The 22,230-nt window shown below is 45.0% G+C and overlaps 1 pseudogene; it reads right to left on the bottom strand.

Moving 5' to 3' along the window:
• Nucleotides 1-17,868: 17,868 nt before the first annotated feature.
• LOC118077380 (U6 spliceosomal RNA) lies at nt 17,869-17,964 on the bottom strand (annotated as a pseudogene).
• Between the last annotated feature and the right edge of the window lie 4,266 nt (nt 17,965-22,230).

Raw genomic sequence — 22,230 nt, 5'->3', positions numbered from 1 at the left:
TCCCAGCTCCTGCCAACCTAGCATTTCGAAAGCACGCCAGTGCAAGTAGATAAATGTGGTGGGTAGGTTAACAGCATTTCCATGTGCTCTGGTTTCCGTCACGGTGTTCTGTTGTGCCAGAAGTGGTTTAGTCATGCTGGCCGGAAAGCTGTCTGTGGACAAAGGCCGACTACCTCGGCCTGAAAGCGAGATGAGCGCCCCAACCCCATAGTTGCCTTTGACTGGACTTAACCACTCAGGGGTCCTTTACCTTTTACTTTACCTTTTACCTTCATGAAAGAGGCCCAGTTTGTTTGTTTGTTTGTTTCCCATGTACCACAAACATCTCAAGGGTTACACAACTACAAACATATATGCACATTATTTGTTCATGCATAGTTTCTTTCTCCTGTTCCCCCCACTTCAAACTTTTAAAAGCCTATAGAAGACCTGTTGCAAAACTGTTGCAATTGTTGCTGGTGACGCAGTCACTAGGCAATCACTGCTTCCTCATTCCTTCTTATAGCTTACCCTGGTTGAGGGAAAAAAGAAGAAGCCACATCTATAGTGCTGATTGGGATGAGGAAAGGCCATGACTCAGGGGCAGAGCACCTGCATTGCATGTGAAGTACTTGGTCTGGCTGTTATCCAGAGAGCCAGTGTGGTGTAGTGGTTAAGAGTGGTAGACTCGTAATCTGGGGAACCGGGTTCACTTCCCTGCTCCTCCAAATGCAGCTGCTGGGTGACCTTGGGCTAGTCACACTTCTCTGAAGTCTCTCAGCCTCACTCACCTCACAGAGTGTTTGTTGTGGGGGAGGAAGGGAGAGGAGATTGTTAGCCGCTTTGAGACTCCTTAGGGTAGTGATAAAGCGGGGTATCAAATGCAAACCCAAACTCTTCTTAACCAGAAGGTTGGAGGTTCAAGCCCACTCAGGGCGGCTGTGGACAGGATTCCTGTAATGCATAGTTTGGGACTAGATGATGCTTGGAGCCCCTTCCATCTCGAAAGTTCTACCAATCTATGATTCAGTCCCTGGCATCTTAAGGTAATCTAGCAAAGAATTCTGGAGATTTGCTGCCCATCAGGGTAGACAGTGCTGAACTAGATGGACCAATGATCTATCTCAGCAAAAGCCAGCTCCCTAAGTTGCTAAGAGATTGGTTCTAACCTACCTTATACTTTACATCTGTTTGCACTCTGAGTTTCTAGCCACTGGTTGGACAAAAATAATGTGTGGCAGTGAAGCAGCATCCCTGGGCTTGTCTTTTTTGCCTCATTGATTCTTCATCCCATTTCAAAAATTCCCCTCGTTCCCTCCCCCCCCCTTTAAAGCAGCCATATATCTTTAATTTCCCTGTACTATAATTTCCTTATTAATCTCTGTAATGGGTGATGCTTAACTCAGGGATAAGCCGGGCAGATGCTGCATGCAAGAAAAACGTCCAAGTAAATAAAGCTGTATTGTGCTGCTATATAAGGGATGCAAGGAAAAAGATTTACAACGAGCCATTTTTGGAAAAGGGAGAGAGAGAAAGAGAAGGGCCTCCGTTCCCAAACAGAGGGGAGAAAACAATCGTTTGGCTTAACGGCTGCCTGGAACGGGGTTTTATTTGAACTTTTCCTCACAGGCGGACAAAGGGATCGTTTGCATGAAGCGCTCAACGCGTGGGCCCTCGTGAGCAGGCCCCTCTCCCGCCTTGCCAAAGCGGTCGCTCCCGGGTGAGGTGCCAGAGATGCCGTTAATCACCACCCCAGCCTTAAGAAGGGAAGTGGAGAGGCATAAAATGTGCCCGTGGAGTTTTTATTGTTGTGACCCTGACGCCAGGCGCAAATTGTACAATGTTTTGTGCCAGAAACCGCCATGATTTACATATATTTCCCCCCCTTCTGAACAGGGTGGACAGCTGGTGAATCCTCTTGCCTATTAATCTTTTAGTGCACAATCATTTTCTGGTATGTAACAACTATTTTTCAATCTTTGGGGCATCAAGTGAGGTAATGAATAATTCCATTATGTTCTTACTGGACAAATGGGTATTGCTGAATGACACATTAGGTTTAGAGCAGAGAAAAGAAGGGGTGGCAGAGAAGCTGTTTATTACCTTTCCGTCGTGGGGAACGGCGAGAAATCTTTCTAATCTTCTCCTGAGGGGGATCACTATAAAATGGAGAGGCCATATACAATTTGGGTATTGTGTGCAAGCATATTTGCGTGACTGTGAGTTCAACTTTCTGTCAATATTTCCCCCACTCCCTTTGCAAATCTCAGAGCTCTCTGAATCTGAAGTCTGGATCTAACTTGGGCTGGATTGGAAAAGCCTGCAGATAAGCAGATGTTGTCTGGAACAGCCCACAGCGCAAGGTCCCAGTGGTGGCTGGTGCCCATTGGAACTGGTAGGGCAGAAGGTAGAGAGATAAACAGGAAGAGGAGTCAAAGTCATCGACAGGCAGAGTCAGCAAATGCTAGTTTAGTCCCCAACCTCCTCCGTCTTGAGTTCTACAAAGGCAACCAAGATGATCAAGGGCCTGGAAACCAGGCAGTATGAGGAACAGTTGAGGAAACTGGGTATGATTTGCCTGGAGAAGAGGAGACTGAGAGGAGATATGATAGCCATCTTCAAATATCTCAAGGGGTCGAAACAAAAAATAAAATAATAATAATAAATCCTTCCAGTAGCACCTTAGAGACCAATTAAGTTTGTCATAGGTATGAGCTTTTGTGTGCATGCACACTTCTTCAGATACACTGAAACAGAAGTCACCAGACCCTTATGTATAGTCAGAGGATGGGGAGGGGTATTACTCAGAAGGGTGGTGGGAATGAGTGATTGGCTGATAGGAGTGGTAAACCTGTTGACGACTGTTAACGACTGCAATTGGTCTTGCAGGAAAAGCAAGAGGTGTGATGGCCAAAGAAAGCTTTATCATGTATAATGAGATAAGAATCCAATGTCCTTATTCAGACCAGGTCTCTCCATGGTTTTAAGCTTGGTAATGAGTTGCAATTCAGCAACTTCTCTTTCCAGTCTGTTTCTGAATTTTTTCTGTAATAAGACAGCTACTTTGAGATCTTGTATAGAATGTCCTGGGAGATTGAAGTGTTCTCCTACTGGTTTCTCTGTCTTGTGATTCCTGATGTCAGATTTATGTCCATTTATCCTTTGGCGTAGGGTTTGGCCGGTTTGTCCAATATAGTGAGCTGAAGGGCACCGTTGGCATTTGATGGCACAAGACAGAGAAACCAGGAGGAGAACACTTCAATCTCCCAGGACGTTCTAGTGACTACTGGAAGGAATTTGTTTGTTTGTTTGTTTGTTTGTTTCGACTATGTCAGACTAACACGGCTACCTACCTGTATCTCAAGGGGTGTCATATGGAAGAGGGAACAAACTTGTTTTCTTCTGCTCTGGAGGGCAGGACTTGAACCAATGGCTTCAAGTTACAGGAAAGGAGTTTCCGACTAAACATCAGGAAGTACTTTCTGACAGTAAGAGCTGTTAGACAGTGGAACAGACTCCTTTGGGAGGTTGCACACTCTCCTTCTTTGGATGTTTTTAAGCAAAGGTTAGATCTTGGTTGCTTTTTGTTGAGATTCCTGCATTGGTTGGTCTCTACAATTCTATGATTCTGTGATTCTATTAACACTGAGACTAAGAAGGAGGAAGCTGAAAGTGCCACTTTCTCTACTGGTTGTAAGTAGGAAGAGAGGCAGGTGATGGCAGACTGTTGCTGCCGCAGTGCCCCATTCACTCTAATGGAAAGAGAAAAGCTTTTCTGCCTCTCTCACAACGCTAGAGCTCATAGACGTCCATGGAAACTGAATGTTGGAGGATTCAGGACAGATAGAAGAAAGTCTCTTCATGCAGCATTTAGTTAAAACTATGGAACTCATTTCCATGGGAGGCAGCTATAGCCACCAACCTAGATGGCTTTAAAAGAGGATTAGACAAATCAATGGAGGAGAGGCAGCAATGTTTCTAAATACCTGTTTCTGGAAACTGCTGGTGGGAGAGTGCTCTTTGCTGATGTACTGGATGTAGGTTTCCCACAGGCATCTGGCTAGCCATTGTAAGAACAGAATTCCGGCTTAGATGGGCAATTGACCTAATGTTTCTAATACAGTTATTTGATTGAGGAACAGCAATGATCTCTCTCTCTCTCTCTCTCTCTCTCTCTCTCTCTCTCTCTCTCATGCACCAACAAGAGAGTTCATTTGGTGGTGATGGTCTGACCAGTACACATCCATGGCTCCAACCTCGCTGATGTTCCCTCCTTCCCACTCCATCATGGTAGAAGCATGGACAGCAGTGTCTGCAGGGCAAATAAGCAGTTACACTTTAGGGAGAGGGAAACCACCATTATCCTTGCTGTCTGGAACATGGAGCCTATTTTTGCTTAGCATGCCGTTCAGTGCAGTTGGCTTTAGCTTGTGATGCACTACAGTCTGATCAAGTGGGTCCATCTGTGGACACTGTTAAGCTGGGCTTCCGGTCCATTTTTTTGGAAGAAAAAAAAATCCTCGTAGATTATGTGAACTGAATGCAGAATTGGTGGACCATCCAGCTGAAAATGACTCAGAAGTCACTGGGCCCAGACTTGAGAGCAGGCCAATTAAAAACAAAAACAAAAAAACCCCAACCCCCCACATCTTCCCCAAGTCTGTCTGCAACTGCCTTATCTCCCCACTCCCTATGATACTTGTCAATCAGGACAATGGAAAAGGGAGTGAATTGACTAAGTCTCTGTTTATCTGAGGTGTGCAGGACTGCATTTCTGCTCAACTCCTCCCCTCCCTTTCCCCAGATGCTATTACATTTCCTATTGGTACCTGACAAAGAGCCTTATGATTACGGTGATACATACCAATGTGGCACATGTACTGTGGCAAAGAAAGAGGACCAGGAGAGACTATAGCTGGATAAACTTTGTACTCCCAACAATGAAAAGTGATCTTAGCTCTGCTTCCATGCAGGAGAAGAGCTGTAAATGTTCATCCCAGGTTTTGAGCACATCCAATGTTGTGGGTCTCTTCCCCCCCCCCCCCCCGCTTCGGGATGGAGCATGTAAAAGGTTTGTTGCTAAAATCACCTCTTGCAGGCATTAAACAGTCTAGACTAGACTTCCTTGACCTTACAGTATGTCCAAATTCCCTATCAGCTCCAGTCGGCATGGCCAGGGATGATGGGAGTTGTAGTCAAAAACATCTAGACAGCACCAGGTTGGGAGAAGCTAGTCTAGAATGTAGTGATCTCTGTATGTAGGGCAAAACTCATTTCAAAGCACATTTCAAAGGGTGGTGGCTACCAGACTAAAGGCCGTGGTCTTAGTGGAAATATAAGATGAGCCTTTGGAGAAGACAGTACAGTCAAACCTCAGTTCCTGAATGCCCCCGTCATCATACCAAATGCTGAAAATCCGGAAGCAACTGCTCCAGTTTTCGAACGCAGCTTCCGTTTTGAGTTTCGCTATTGTATTGAGGCTTCCGCTTTCAGTTTTTGGTTGCCGAACGTTTCGGAATCCGAACAGCCTTCTGGGATGGATTACATTTGACAACCGAAGTTCGACTGTACTATGAAAAGTGTGACTTGAAAATTGAACGATTTCATTTGAGCATCTGAGAGATGTGCAGCAAATTAACACATGTCACCCGTGACCATTCTGAATCAGGCCGGAAGGAGTTGGCAGGCCACTCTCCCTGATGGGCCACTTCCTGTACATGGCTAGTGATGTTGACAGTCGCCAGGTGCCAGTGGTGAGTTTGATTGTAAACTGTGTGAAGAAGTACTCTGTTCTGGTTTCCTCCCCCTCTGTCCTTGTTGCTAGTCCATGTCATCCGTGTATGGAACCCTCCTCTCTCCAGTCTTGAAAACCTTGTCTGGCGTGTTCTTCTCTGGCCCCAAAGGCTTGTTATACTATTTGATAAATTTGGGACATTAGTGCAGCTCACACCGCCATCCAAGGAAGCCTGCAAATGGGGATTGGCACCAAGTGAGTGATTGGCAGTGGTGATGAATTCTTATTGTGTCGAGAATTTTTCGGCATGACATTTATTGGTAAACCCGTCCAAAATAATCCCCGTTCAGACCTGCCAGATTCGCTGCAAAGTGATGTGCTCCCGTTGCACATTGCCAGAAGAATAATGATTGATGCCCGCTGCCAATCAGTGTGAAGAATCAGTCAACTCCTTCCTGTCATTTCAAACTAAGACCGTATGGCTAGTTTTTTACAAATTTCAGAGGGGGTGGGGAAGAGGAAATGCTGAGTTTTGATTGCATGTATGAGCTACCTGGGCTGGGCAGCCAATGTCAGCGATAATTATTGCTACAAGTGAAAAGGTGCTAAACCTAAACGTGCTAATGGTAAGCAATATCCAGCACGAGAAAAGATGAGCTCTTCCATTGCTGAAGAGTTTTATGCAGAGAAATGGCCATCGTTGAGGAGTTCTATAGTTGCAAGATCCCTGCACTGAGCAGGTTGGTATCTTACATGGCCCCTAGGGTACCTTCCAACTACTCAAATTGTATGATTCCAAATTTGAGAGAGAAGGGATGTCCAAGGGACGACCAGTACAGATGGGGGAGTAATTTGGAGGATCCACTTCCTGAAGTGAAATCACCTCATCTCCTGGAACAAGGAACAGATCAGATTGCTCCTAAAATCTGCATCTCACTGAGCCCACCATGAAGCAATCTGAGATATTTACTTTTCTTTCTTTAATTGCCTGGAATGACTTGTAAGCGTGATGGCTGCCACACAGGCTGAAGATGGAGTCTGATGGCAGCCCCCCACCGCATACAGAATGGGACAGAATGGATGCTATTATCTTCTGATCTGCCCCTGTTTGTCAACCCAGGGAAAGAGTGTCAGTTGTGATTTAGTCCAAGTGTTGTTGATACTCCTCTGATAATCTCTGAGCATTCTGGTCAGCACTCCAAAAATTCTCACTTGGATATATTTTATAAACACTTCCGTTAAGTTTCCCAAGTCCACTTAGGAGGTCTTTGTTTTAGTGCCAATGGATGGAAACTTGTTTGCTGTAACTTCTGAAACTCTGTGCGTAAAAACCTTCACTTATTTGCAAAGCCAAGTGTCTGTGATTTATTCTAGCCTAAGTATTTTCACAGGGATCTAGCCAAGTTTTAACGTGCTTGGAGCAATCACCATTGTTCTTAAGTCTGCTATGAGAGAGTAAGGATCTGTCTTCCAAACTCTTTCCAACAGTTTCTAGGGGGGAGCAAGTGCTATACTATTGCAATGGTCTCTTTTTCTTTTGAAGGAAGATGCTCTCTGTAAGAAGTGGTTAGAAGCAGACCATGGTAACTTCCCTCTTCACAATTGGTCATCTGCATTCAATCCCCACCCCCAACTATGCACTAGTTGTACTTTGCCCACCTACTCTACTCACAACCGCAGTTTCTTAGCTGTGCTGAAAATGCTTCTGTGGATCCGCATGCATATTCTACGAGGCCAGTTGCATATTGTTAAATTCCACATTCAATTCATCTATTATAGGTCAATAGTGTTTTCCTTCTCCTTACACCGCCAAAAATAATAATCGTCTGTAAACCATGTTGATGCTGTCCGGCTATTTTTTTAATTTTTTTATTTTATTTTACAAAACAAAGAACATCCTGTTAGACGAAGGCTAATCTGCAGTAACCAGAAGTTGATCTTCTTTCGTCCAATATGAAAAGATTTATTTTTCCATTGTTGAGGCACGCTTTGACTGAGTTCACATGGCTAACTCCAGCATTAGAATGGTGGCTATTTTGTTAGCACACAGTGTGCCAATTAAAACATCTGAAGGTCCCAGCCATCATGTTTGTGGAGGTGTGGGGAGAAAATACTGCATTGATTTATTATCAATGACATGGAAATTGTTGTCATTCTGCTTCTTGTCACCCCCTTCCAGACTCCTTCTACTGTCATGGTTGTTGTTTTTTAAGAGCCTAAATGGAAATAGATGACTTGAAAAAAATGGATTGGCATTTAAATTAAACATTTCTAAATGCCAACAGCTCTGACGTTCCGCATATGAAACAAGTTTAAACATAAAAATAAAAGTCATGGATTTGTGAAATGCAATTTTGTCCCCAAATCATCACAAAACAAAATCTATTTACTGGTTCTTTTTAGGGTAAGGTGTGGGGAAGGGCCTTTTATGGAAAGTGTGGGGAAGGACCCAGGTGGCGCTGTGGTTAAACCACTGAGCCTAGGGCTTGCTGATCAGAAGGTCGGCGGTTCGAATCCATGTGATGGGGTGAGCTCCCGTTGCTTGGTCCCAGCTCCTGCCAACCTAGCAGTTCGAAAGCACGTCAAAATGCAAGTAGATAAATAGGAACCGCTACAGCGGAAAGGTAAACGGCGTTTCCATGTGCTGCTCTAGTTTGCCAGAAGTGGCTTTGTCATGCTGGCCACATGACCTGGAAGCTATACGCCGGCTCCCTCGGCCAATAATGCGAGATGAGCGCGCAACCCCAGAGTCGGTCACGACTGGACCTAATGGTCAGGGGTCACTTTACCTTTACCTTGCGGGGAAGGGCTAGAGCTCAGTGGAAGCAGAGGCTGGCACAACCAGTGTGGTGGCACTATGAGCCATGCTACAGGGGGCACCATAACAATGCTGTAGAATGGAGCATGAGAGACAGGGGGCACCAAATTTTAGTGTCACATAAGGTGCTGCTGAAATTTGAGAAGCCAAAGTCTGCCACTGGAGACTTCTGTGTTCAAAAGGTCCCAAGTTTGATTCTCCAGGTAACCCAGAGGGAGACCCCTGCCTGAACATGGATAACCATGTTCAAATATATAAAAGGATGTCATATAGAGGAGGGAGAAAGGTTGTTTTCTGCTGCTCCAGAGAAGCGGACACGGAGCAACGGATTCAAACTACAAGAAAGAAAATTCCACCTAAACATTAGGAAGAACTTCCTGACAGTAAGAGCTGTTCGGCAGTGGAATTTGCTGCCAAGGAGTGTGGTGGAGTCTCCTTCTTTGGAGGTCTTTAAGCAGAGGCTTGACAGCCATCTGTCAGGAATGCTTTGATGGTGTTTCCTGCTTGGCAGGGGGTTGGACTGGATGGCCCTTGTGGTCTCTTCCAACTCTATGATTCTATGATTCTATGAAACCATGGAGAGCCACAATGAGCCATGTCCTGTAGTACAATGGATCAGTGTGTTTGGCTTTTAACCAGAAGGTTGTTTGTTTGAGCCCACCCAGGGATGGCTGTGGGCAGGATTCCTGCAATGCAGGTGGTTGGACTGAATGACCCTTTGGGTTCCTTCCAACCCTACAGTTCTAAGACTCCATGGTTCTAAGTCTATGTGGAGAATATTGAGCCATATCATTCATTGGCCTGACTCTGTGTGAAGCAGTTTCCAATGTTTCTATGCTAGATCGAGATCAAAACCTGGAATATAATTACCAGCCGAGGGTCCTTGAGATGTTGAGTAGGCAAAGCCAGATGGTCAAAATCTCAGAGTTGTTAGTTTGACTCAGGCCTCAGTAAATTAATGGGACAAGTAGGGATGCCAGCAAATTCAGCCAGAAAAAAGAGGAGGAGGAGAAATTTCTGCAATTTGCATGTTCATCCGACATCGGAGAACAGAAATCAAGCAAGCAATTGTGAGCAGTATTTACTGTCTTTGTTTGCTTGCTTGTTTACTCCACAAACATTATGTAAATAACTATGTTTTCTTCTGCATTGCTTTGACATTTCCTTCCAAAGAAAAGAGCTGAAATTAGTCCTGCAATTAATGATGTAATTATGTTAGTTTTGGCCATAGCAAAAAAGTCAGATGAACAATGTAGCTTTGAACAGAAGAAGAACTGTAGCAGAACAGAATCAGCACTGATTGCAATGTACATGGGACTTGATAGAAATCCTTGCCTCCTTACATCCCTAGGCATGACTAAGTACAGGACGTTGTCATAAATTACCAGTATTTCAAACTGGGGCTGCTGCCAGCTGAACTATAAGGTGAGTGTGGTTCCAACATTTGAGGACTGGGCCCAGGTCACATGACTGAGCAAAACTGAGTCTCTCTGCACCCCTTCCACACACACACCATCTTCCCTTTTTGGATTTTATGTCATAAATTCTGCTGCTTTAAATTCTGCTGGCTGTGCCCCAGGCTGGGGGACTTGCACCAGCATAGCTCTGGATCATGGGTAGGCAAACTAAAGCCAGGGTGCCGGATCCGGCCCAATCGCCTTCTAAATCTGGCATGCAGATGGTCCGGGAATCAGTGTGTTTTTACATGAGTAGAATGTATGCTTTTATTTAAAATGCATCTCTGGGTTATTTGTGGGGCATAGGAATTCATTCACACACACACACCCTCTTTCAAATTATAGTCTGGCCCCACACAAGGTCTGAGGGACAGTGGACTGGCCCCCTGCTGAAAAAGTTTGCTGACCCTTGCTCTGGATCATCCAGGAAAGCCCATACCTACCTTTCATCCCAGTGGATCTTGAGCTTGAATTGTCATTAGTGAGCAATCCAATAGGAGCACAATTCAATTAACATACAGTGGAACCTCGGTTTATGAACACCTCGGTTTACGAATTTTCGGTTTACGAACGCCGCGGACCCATCTGGAACGGATTAATTCACTTTCCATTACTTTCAATGGGAAAGTTCGCTTCAGTTTATGAACAATTCAGTTTAAGTACTCCGCGGACCGTCTGGAACAGATTAATCCACTTTCCATTACTTTCAACGGGAAAGTTCGCTTCAGTTTATGAACGCTTCAGTTTATGAACAGACTTCCGGAACCAATTGTGTTCATAAACCGAGGTACCACTGTAGTTTATAAGACCCAACCCCTTGTATTCACGCCTTAGTTTGTCTCCAAACCACAGTTTTAAAGGACTTAACCAATCCAGGGTTTCAGACTGCCTTGTGACCACGGCTTCTTATGTCCCCAGTCATTGATGTGCTTGAAGAAATAGTATGTGATAGCTCACATGACCAGGTTCCAGCCACAGACCCTGACGTTTTTTGTTCAAGCTCTGGGTACCCAAGAATTCTACAAATTGAAAACTCCACTATTTTTACTAGTTACTTTGATTGCAGGGGCTTCTCTGTTCACTAAAGCGGAGAGCTTCACATCCACAGAGCTGCCCTTACATTGAAGTGACAAGCCTTGTATGCCAGGGCATAGGTGGACGTTGGTTGACTGTATTAGTTTGTTGCAAAGTGGATTGTTTTTCATCGGTGAACTAACAACAAACAAAGCAGACCCCCAAATTATCAAGTTTCACTCTATGAGTTTTCAATAGCAACCAATCTCGAGAACTGCATATATCTGCCCCTAGACAGCTGCATTATGGAGCTAAAGAAACTGCATCTAAATTCATGAGCCGATAAAATGTAATCTGGCTGAAGGCTTACGCGTGTGCGCGCACACGCACACACACACATGCAATCACACCCCCTTGATTTACAAATGTTCCATAGCCTCTCAAACTGCTTCTGAGTTACTGGCATTATTTGAAATAATGACACAATAAAACACACTTTAAAAGACAAACCCATCACTTACTTACTTCTCGTCCAAAGAAATGTCTCAGAAATTTTTTAAGAACATAATTGATGGGAGACTAGATTTCATAGACCATCTAAAAACTTGGAAAGGCTTTAATAAACTAGGAAAATTAAACCCACTCTGGCTTACTAGCAGGTCTACAGCTTGCTTTCTTAGGGAACACAAATTTGTAATTGCATGCAGTGCATCAGCAAAGACCAGGTTCCTTTTGAGATGATGTGGTCATTGCATAGAGGGACTTGCAGTGGTGTTGTGGCAAGCCTTGGAACGAGGCAAGTATTGCAATGCCAATGTCATTGCATCTGCGTAAGAACTTAAGAGCCCTGCTGGATCAGGCAAAAGGCCTATCTAATCCAGCGTTCTGTTCACACAGTGGCCAAACCAAAGCCTATATGAGGCCTGCAAACAAGATCTGAGCATAGCAGCACTCTCGCCACTTGCAACTTACATCAACTGTTGTCTAAAAGCATATGTTCTCCAACAGTGGAGGGAGTACATAGCCGTCATGGCTAGTAACCTTAGATAGCCTCGCCCTTTGTGAATCTCTCTAATCTTATGTTAAAGTCATCCACATTGGTGACCATTTCTAAGACAGGGGTGAATTAATAGTTTAACAATGTGCCACGTGAAAAAGTGTTTTCTTCTGTCTGTCCTGAAACTTCCAACATTAAACTTCAACGTGTAGCAAATATTCCCATTTCTACACGTTTTTTTTTAAAAAAATGATTTAATTCGACCTGGCTCCATAGCTAATTCTTTTATTCATGATTTACATTGCCACAATGCCACCCCGTTAAACTCATTAAATCTGGAATAAAAGACATGTTTTTGCTTTTGTGACATTCTTCGGAGGCAGACCAAACACAAAGTCTATCATCAGTCCACTCCTCCCTGTCTTGAACCTGTGCCTCCTGACATAAAACGTTGACATGTCCAGCCCACTTGGCCACCACAAGCTTCGTTGCCCAGTTCTTTCAACTAGAGAAGGTGTGAAGAATCTGTGGCTCTCCAAATGTTCTTAGGCTGCTCTCATCATCCTTGGTCCTTGGCCAGGCTGGCTAGGTTTATGCTGTAAGCCTACAACATCTGGAGGACCACAAATTTTCCATTCCTGTTAATGAGGAGTGAAACTCTCTGTCTTAAAGGAGTTTAATGCAATTAACAGGGCCGTCTTAAGGGTGCCCAGCACCCTGGCGCAAAAATAAAAATAAAAATGCCCCCCTCCCTTCGGCCTGCACGGCTCCCGGCTCTGAGTCACTCACCTCTGGTGGCTCTGGATGCTCTCCTCTGCAGTGCTCAGCTCCAGGCGCACGGGCCGGCCCAGCTCACCCAGCTGTGCTTCCCTGCCCAGTGGAGGCCTGTTGTACACAGGCCTGTGGAGGAGCTCGGGAGGCTGCTGCAAGGGGAGCGCGACTTCGCCAGCCTTGCCGAGCTCCAAGTCCGGCAGGCCCCGTTGCCAGCCCAGCACCCCGTCGCTGCCACCAGCAGGGCCGCCGCCGCCAAAGCCAGAGGCCCTCCCACTCGGGACACCCGCGACCGCCGGCCCCGCCGCATCTCTGCTGCGCCGCTTGAGGAGCACAGGGCAGGACCCGAGGAGGAAGGGCCACCCCGCCACCGCCGGGCCTGGAGCAAGGAAGCGGCCTTCTTTGCAGGAGCAGCCGAGGTGCCTCAGAGGCCGCGCGGCTCCTGGCCTCGGAGGTTTGACAGCCTTCCCGCCAACCCTGGCGCTGCGTTTCATTGGTAGAGCTGCTACCATGTGCCGTCACCTCTACCAATGAAACGCAGCGCCGGGGTGAGGGATGACCCTGCAGAGCGAAGCAGGGTCCTAGTGCCCCTGCTCTGTTCGCTTACCTCCCTGCTCTCCCCTGAGCAGTGCGGCTGGCGGAGGGAAAAGGGAGGCCGCCACACAGCTCTCCCACTTGCTGGGGCGCCCCTCAGCACCCCCTCAGCACCCAGGCGCCCTGGCGCCCCACGCCACCGAGGGTCTACCTAGAGCCGGCCCTGGCAATTAATGAAGACTATGCATACTACCACATCATTTAAATCAGAATGGATATTTGGCCATCCTAGTAGAAATGTACCTTCCATCCATGAAGTCTACTTGTGCTGTGCTATTGAAGATGCTCTGGAATGACAATCAAGCTTTTCACGAGATTCTGATGAAGTCCAACTGCACAGATGGGGGGGGGGAACAGAGCCTTAGGATTCAAGAGACCAGAAGCCTTTCTCTTAATTTCAGTAACACAAAGACTTTGAACAAAACATGACATCTTTGCCACTCGAGTTAACATTTCTTTAAAAAAAGATAATAATATGACATTGAAGGCAACACTACACAGCTGTGTGGTACCTACATAATTGAGGCTTTGAAAGATCAAAGAGACGGCATCTTCAAACACTTGAATAGCTTTATTTGAAAGATTCCTTTGCACAACAAAATAGGAACTCTGCCGTTGCAGATCAATGGATCTCTCAAAAACACAGTGTCCCCACTTTAAGCTGAAACACTTGGGATGTTTACATGATACTGACCGTTCGCTTCTGGACTACAAAGCAGGATTTTATTAAATGTATGATCCCATCGCTCTCTACAGAATTAAGCACGATATTCCAGGCAATGAAGACGAAGTTATTCTCACTGTGATGACAATTTCTCTAAGATTACAGTGAATGCTTAAAAAAAAACAACTTTGGATCAGAATATTTGCTCTGAATGAAACACACAGCAGTACCTTACCTGTTTACCATTCCCAGGGTTCCCTTGGGAAGAAGGATGGATTGTTAAACTGCTCAGGGAATTGTAGCCCTGGGCAGAGAATAGGGGTCTCCTAGCCTCCTTAAAAAACTGCCATTCCCAGGATTCTTTGGGGGAAGCCATGAATGTTTAAAGTGCCACGATACTACTTTACATGTATAGTGCAGATGCAGGCTAAGATCCATGCCTCTGCCATGAGTTTACTAGCTGGATTTGGGCAAGTCATTTGGAACTCCAGTCCCTATCTGTAATAAGAGGAGAAAAATACAGCTGTACCTTAGAAGTCGAACGGAATCCATTTCGCAAGTCCGTTCGACTTCTAAAATGTTTGGAAACCAAAGCATGGCTTCTGATTGCCTGCAGGAAGCTACTGCAGCCAATCGGAAGCCGCAGAAGCCTCGTCAAATGTCCGGCTTCCAAGAACAGTTCGCAAACTGGAACAGTCACTTCCGAGTTTGCGGCGTTTGGGAGCCAAAACTTTCGAGAACTAAGCTGTTCGAAAACCAATGTACGACTGTACTGGATTGGTTCCAGACAGGATGCAATCCTCAGCACACCTGCTGCCCAGTGAATCTAAACCAGGCTTCCTCAACCTCGGGCCTCCAGATGTTTTGAGACTACAATTCCCAACATCCTGGTCCTACTAGCTAGGGATCATGGGAGTTGTAGGCTAAAAACATCTGGAGGGCCGAGGTTGAGGAAGCCTGGTCTAAACAGAGGAACAGGGCCATTTTGAAAACTGCAGCTCTGCCACACACACTGATTGGAATGAAGGGCAGTATACAAATAATAATAATAATAATAATAATAATAATAATAATAATAATAATAATAATAATAATGTAAGGCAGCCCTGTTTAGGGAGGCTTTTAATGTTTAATAGATCACTGTGTTTTATTTTTCCGTTGGAAGCCACCCAGAGTGGCTGGGGAAACCCAGCCAGATGAGCAGGGTATAAATAATAATATATTATTATTATTATTATTATTATTATTATTATTATTATTATTATTTGTATACTGCCCTTCATTTGAGGATTGCAAGGTAGTTCACAACATAAAAACACAACATCTGTATTGGGCTAGGATCTGGGAGACATATTACCAAACATGTTTTACAATATGATTGTTGTTGTTTAGTCGTTTAGTCGTGTCCGACTCTTCGTGACCCCATGGACCATAGCACGCCAGGCACTCCTGTCTTGCACTGCCTCCTGCAGTTTGGTCAAACTCATGTTCGTAGCTTCGAGAACACTGTCCAACCACCTTGTCCTCTGTCGTCCCCTTCTCCTAGTGCCCTCAATCTTTCCCAACATCAGGGTCTTTTCCAAGGATTCTTCTCTTCTCATGAGGTGGCCAAAGTATTGGAGCCTCAGCTTCACGATCTGTCCTTCCAGGGAGCACTCAGGGCTGATTTCCTTAAGAATGGATAGGTTTGATCTTCTTGCAGTCCATGGGACTCTCAAGAGTCTCCTCCAGCACCATAATTCAAAAGCATCAATTCAAAAGCATCACAATATGATTAGAAATGTGTTTATTGAGATGAAACACATATTTATGTATTTTGTGGGGGAACACCCAACTAAGTATGCCATAGCTGCCAAGTTATCCCTTTTTTTAAGGGATTTTCCCTTATGCTGAATAGGCTTCCTCGCAAGAAAAGGGAAAACTTTGCAGCTATGAAGTATGCATTTAAATGCAGCAAATAATACAATGGTTATAAAAAAAAAGCATGTGAAATTGACCAGAGATATCCATGCCTACACATGTGTAAGACTTCAATCCTAACCCTCTTACCTGAGAGTAAGGCCCACTTCATTCAATAGTAGACATGGTTAGCATTGTGCTATGAGCCCAGATGCAATCCAATTGCTTAACATACGTGGTTGTTGTTAAGGATGGCAACTGGATAATGCATGTGATTTTTTTTGTTATAGTGCTTCACAGGAAAAATAGAAATGTTAAGTATTAAAAACAGGTCAGAGAGCAGACTACAGATTAAAGGCTGTAATGTTGGTGTTGACTTTAGTCACCCAGCCTGTAGCTAACTGACCTCGGGTCAACAACAGCTAGCCTACAACTCAATGCATCAATCTGCTTCACCAGCAGATATTGCAAGATGGGTCTTTGAAATTTTCTGGATTACCAGTAAAGACCACTGCCAATCCACACCTTGTCTCTACCCAATGAATCCCAATTTTTGAAGAAGTCTTATATCTGCTAAAAACAAGTGAACACCCTCATATCTAAACATCTCTAACATTTTGAGATCATGGGAGCTTGGGGGTGAGATTGTCTACTTTTGTCTTTATTTGGAACAGATAGGAGATGGTTGAAAAATGGTCTCATAACCTTCAGCCAAAAGTATCATAACTTTCTGCCTGCACCTCTGTTGCACCAGTTGTTCAGGCGCTAGGAAAAATATGACCTCAATATTGCCATCTCACCACTGCCTCATCCCAGAATTGATACCTTTGTGCCCTGAACTGCAGTGATGTCCCATTAAAATCCAACTCCAATACCATTATGTCGCTATTAGAAAAGACTGCCACGGAGCTCAATTCTTCAAATAAATATAAATTGTGAAGGGCTGAAGAGTGAAGTGGCCTCGGGTGACCTCAAGAAGGAGATTCAAGCATCCGTTCAGAATGTTCAAGCTCCTCACTCTGCAACCAATTTTAAGAAACGTATTGGCTGAAAGAGCCATAGAGCATGTCATGGGGACCTGGACCAAAATGCAGTCGCAATAGGATGGTGTGGTTTTTGTAGAGAAGGAGTTGTAGAACTTCAAAATGGCTCGATGGTGTGCTCTGACTCCTCACAATAGCAGCATGACTGAACCACCCTGAGATCTGTGGATGAAGGGCAACATACAGATTTAATAAATATTATTAATAATAATAGGTAAAGGTAAAGGGACCCCTGACCATTAGGTCCAGTCGTGACCGACTCTGGGGTTGCGCACTCATCTCGCATTATTGGCCGAGGGAGCCGGCGTATAGCTTCCAGGTCATGTGGCCAGCATGACAAAGCCGCTTCCGGTAACCAGAGCAGCACATGGAAACACCGTTTACCTTCCCGCTGTAGCGGTTCCTATTTATCTACTTGCATTCTGACATGCTTTCGAACTGCTAGGTTGGCAGGAGCTGGGACCAAGCAACGGGAGCTCACCCCGTCACAGGGATTCGAACCGCCGACCTTCTGATCAGCAAGCCCTAGGCTTAGTGGTTTAACCACAGCGCCACCTGGGTCCCTCTATTAATAATAATAATGACACCAATTTCAAGAATATTTGGTGCTGAGCTTCCAAAACTTGCTCCACTGAGACCATACGAAGACAGAGAAAGAAGATGTTATTCTAGGCTGCAACAAAATACGTCTAGTGTCCAGATGAAGGGAAATAATAGTACCACTATATCCTGCCTTGGTCAGGCTACACCTGAAGTACTGTGTCCAGTTCTGGGCACCAAAATTTAAGAAGCATATTAAGAAGCTGGAACATGTGCACGTGAGAGTGACCAAGATGATCAAAGGTCTGAAAACAAGGCTTATGAGGAATAGTCGAGGGAGTTGGATATGTTTAGCATGGAAAAAAGGAGACTGAGAGGAGATACGATAGTCATCTTCATGCTAATCTTCTCTGTATCGGTCCAATTTTAGTATATGTGCTGCCGAAGCGAGCACGATGATAGTCATCTTCAAATAGCTAAAAGACTTTCCCATGGAGGATTTTTTTCCCCTCTCCTGCTTGGGAGGTAGGACAACAAACGAAATTACAGGAAAGGAGATTCCGACTAAACATTCGGAAGAACTGTCTGATGGTAAGAGCTGTTTGACAGTGGAACCGACTCCTTCGGGAGATGGTGGACTTCTCCTTCCTTGGAGTTTTTAAAGTAGAGGCTTAGTTGAGATTCCTGCATTACAAAGAGTTGGACTAGTTGAACAGGTTCCCCATTCTCATCCTTTTAAATAACGGTGTCAGGAACATGGGAAAATGCCTTATACCAGGCATCCCCAAACTGCGGCCCTCCAGATGTTTTGGCCTACAACTCCCATGATCCCTAGCTAACAGGACCAGTGGTTGGGGAAGATGGAATTGTAGTCCAAAACATCTGGAGGGCTGAAGTTTTGGGGTGCCTGCCTTATACCAAGGGTGGGCAACTCCCAAGACACTGCGATCTACCTCATAGAGTTAAAAACTGGCAGTGATCTACCCCCCTTTTGGGGGGTTCAGGTCAAAGTTGTTGAACTATTTTTTAGGAAGGAAAGCCCTGTTTTTTGGGGGTGTGCAGGCCAACACTGTTGAATTTTTTTAGGGGAGCCTAAGTTGTTGAGCTTGTTTGGGGGGAGCCAGTGATCGATCAGTGATCTACCACAGACATCCCGATCTACCTGTTGGACGTGCCTGCCTTATACCAAGTCAGAACATTGCTGAACTTGAATAAAATATTTGGGGGGTGGGGTAGGTAAGCCTTGCCCCACATAATCAATCACATGACACAGCACACACAACATCTGAATGGCAACACCCATCATCTTTGGGGGTGAGCCACCCCCCCTCAAACATTTCATGGGGGGGGAGGGACCTCGGCCCCTAGGAGCCCACCTATGGACCACTGGCACATCTAAATGTTTATTGTCTACTCTAAAGAAACCTGTGATGCTGTCAGGGCCGGTGCTAGGGTTTATTGCGCCCTAGGCGAGATCACCTTCTGGCGTGCGCCCCCCCCCCAAAAGTAAAATAAAATAAAATAAAATAAATAAAAATAGAAAAAATAGAAATAGAAATAGAAATAGAAAAAATAAAAAGTAGAAAAAATAAAAATAAAATACAAAACAGCTGAGAGGCGTGGGGAGGTGGTCCCAGGCTCCCGCACGCCTCTGGAGCTTCCCACGGGAGCGCAAGCCTGGGGCCACCTTGCTGTGCCTGTCAGCTGTAGCCTGTAGAGCGGCTTCAGGCCGCTCTCTGGAAGCACGCCCGTGCCTCGGGATAGAGGCCTGAAGCCGCTTTGCATCTGACAGGGGCAGCGAGGTGGCCTCAGGCTCGCGCTCCCGTGCGCCTCTGGAGCTTCACGGGGGGAGGTGAGCCTGGGGCCGCCTCCACTGCACCTGTCAGCTGTAGAGCGGCTTCAGGCCGCTATCCCGAGGCATTCACGTGCTTCTGTAGAGCGGCTTGAAGCTGCACAGCACCAGGGGGCGGCGGGCGGGCTGGCCAGCGCCCCCTCCATTCTGGCGCCCTAGGCAGCTGCCTAGGTCACCTGAATGGATGCTCCGGCCCTGGATGCTGTTGGACCTAACAACCACATCTTACATTGAAAGCATATTTAAAGGAGATGGCTTAACCAAAGATGCCCTGGGAAGAAAGGAGATTCTGATTGAACATTAGGAAAAACTTTCTGACAGTAAGAGCTGCATGACAAAATAGCTTTCTGAGAAAATAGAACTGCAACACCTTTGAAATCAACACCTATATGAATTTTGTTCTGCAGTTCTCTATTCAACCTATGTTTACATAAGCACATACCTATATTGGGGGAAAGTGTGCCTAAAAATGAACGTATTAGTAATAATTGCATACAAAATGCATTGCAACAGGGAAAACTGCTTGCAAAAATGTGCTAATTGAGACATATTCAAACTAAAATGCTGGTTAGAAAAAGATCACTTCAGAAATGTGGGGACTGGAATGTAAGACTGCAGGGAAAATAAGAAATGGGGGGGGGAACCAAAATTGACATACCCTTCCATGCCTACTTCCAGATTACGGACCGACAACAACACGTCTCCCATTGTTGACCCAGCTGCAGACGTTGGAGCACATGTATTTCTCAGAGAAAGCAAGCAGAATATTAAAAATCCAGAAGCTGGCAAGAAAAGTGTAAGGCACATGCAAACCCTTTGTTTTGCCTTTAAATTAAAATAAAAATTAAACCCAAATAGCATGTAATTGATTTTAATGTAGCTTTTTAAAAAATGGGTGATGGGGAAAAGAAGGTCTTTTTCAGCAAATATACTATTGATTAACTGATATTTAGACTCTGGAGGCATCACTTTTCATAGTGCACCATAAGCATTTAAAAATACTACAAGGAATTAATTGCATGAACCCCCCCCCTCCCTTTTTTCTGGCACTGTGCTCTGAGATGGCTTATCAGGTTTTTTTTATTAATATTAATGAGCAGAATTAGCACCAAAGATCAGGGATCCGTGATAGCTCGAAGAACCTGCAAGGACCCCGTGGCCTCCTACGGTTTATTATTTTTTAATCAAAATAGCTGACTTGAAGGCAGGGAAATGAAAGAACTGAGTCTTTTTATGATTCTACAACGATTCAAATTAAAATGATCTATACTTGCATAATTCCAACAAACCATTTTGTGCTAGTTAAAAACAGTTAAAATGGCATAAAGGCATGATTTAAGGGCTGTCGTGCTTGCTTCTTAATGAATGGTTTATTTTATGTGGCATTCTCAGCTCTCCCGTACAGACAAGCAGAGGCATGAACCACGGATCGCGATGATCACAGAATCATAGGATTATAGAGCTGGAAGTGAACTCAAGGGTCATCTAGTCCAACCCACCACAGTGCAGGAATTACAGCTGAAGTAATATATTTGAAGATAGCTATGTTCTACAACCATTGTCTATCTATGTTCTACCTCATCTGTAGGAGGCAGCAAGCCTCTCAATGCCAGTTGCTCGGAAAGGCAAGTGGAGAGGGCGCTGTTCAACTCAGGTTGTGCTTTTGTGATTCCCACTGGAGGACTTGAGACGGGAAAAACAGGACCCGGGTTCCACAGCACTCTCTCTACTGATCATTCACAGCAATTGGCATTCAGAGGCATATTGGTTCCAACAGAGGGGGCAGAACATAGCTATCTTCTACAAGCATTGTCTATACCCACTGGGGCATCCGATTGGTCACTGTGAAAATAGGATGCCCGATGGGATGAACCATTGGCCTGATCCAGCTTCAGTGCACTTCTTATGTTCTTAAATTTGGGTGGCGGAGCAGGGAGTGAACCCAGCTGGGTATTTGAACCCTGGTCTCCCAGGTCCTAGCCCGACACTCCAACCACTACACCACACTGGTTTAAACTCTTATTTTGGGGATGGGGAACCTTAGGCTATTTTTATCCCTCAGTATTATGTTCTCACCTGGGGACTGGGTGCCCAATGTGGCCCTCCAGGCCTCTCTAGTTGGCCCTTGGAGCCCTCCACAGGGCACACGAGTATTTTTTTGCATGGTTGAAAAGTCCCCTTGAACTCTAATGCCTTCTGCTTCTCTGAATGAAGGATTGAAGAGTGTGCATGGAAACCAGTCTACTATAAAATTTGAATTTGATGTTTTGGCCACTTTTGCCTCTAGCCCCACCAACTACTGGACTATGGCCCTCAGAAGAGAATGTGGCCCTCAGGTTGAAGGATGCTATCCCCCCCCCACTTCACAATCCTAATAAGTTCAAACCTGGAAGTGTTGCCTAGATCCCAGCTATGGATATATTGTGTGTGTGTGTGTATGTGTGTGTGTGTGTGTGTGTGTGTGTGTTTTACAGCATCTTTTATCTTACTTTTACCATTGTCCAGAAAGACTTTTTTTGATATGCAGATTCTCAGCTCCCCATTTGAGGTATGTCAAAGTACATCAGTCTTTATCGCTTTTTGACAAATCCTGAAAGAACACCAACCATGGATTGCAAAGTGTGGTTCAAACACATACAACTGACCCATAATCCCCTCAACATTGAAATACACTGCCATTGTGTTTTCAGAAGCTCAAATCCATGGATCATCAATGAGGTGGATGGCATCATTTCTTCAAAGAGTTTGCAATCCATTGTATCACAAGAGGCATTTGAAGAAACAATGGATTTTTCAACATGGTGCAGCTTCAATTGCATACTAAACACCTCAGTCAGAGGTGTTCACACAAAAATAATAATATATGAA

Source organism: Zootoca vivipara, chromosome 11 (genome assembly GCF_963506605.1).
Source record: "Zootoca vivipara chromosome 11, rZooViv1.1, whole genome shotgun sequence".
NCBI lineage: Eukaryota > Metazoa > Chordata > Lepidosauria > Squamata > Lacertidae > Zootoca > Zootoca vivipara.
Note: the sequence above shows the minus strand (reverse complement) of the source record. Positions and strands in the feature narration are given on the sequence as shown.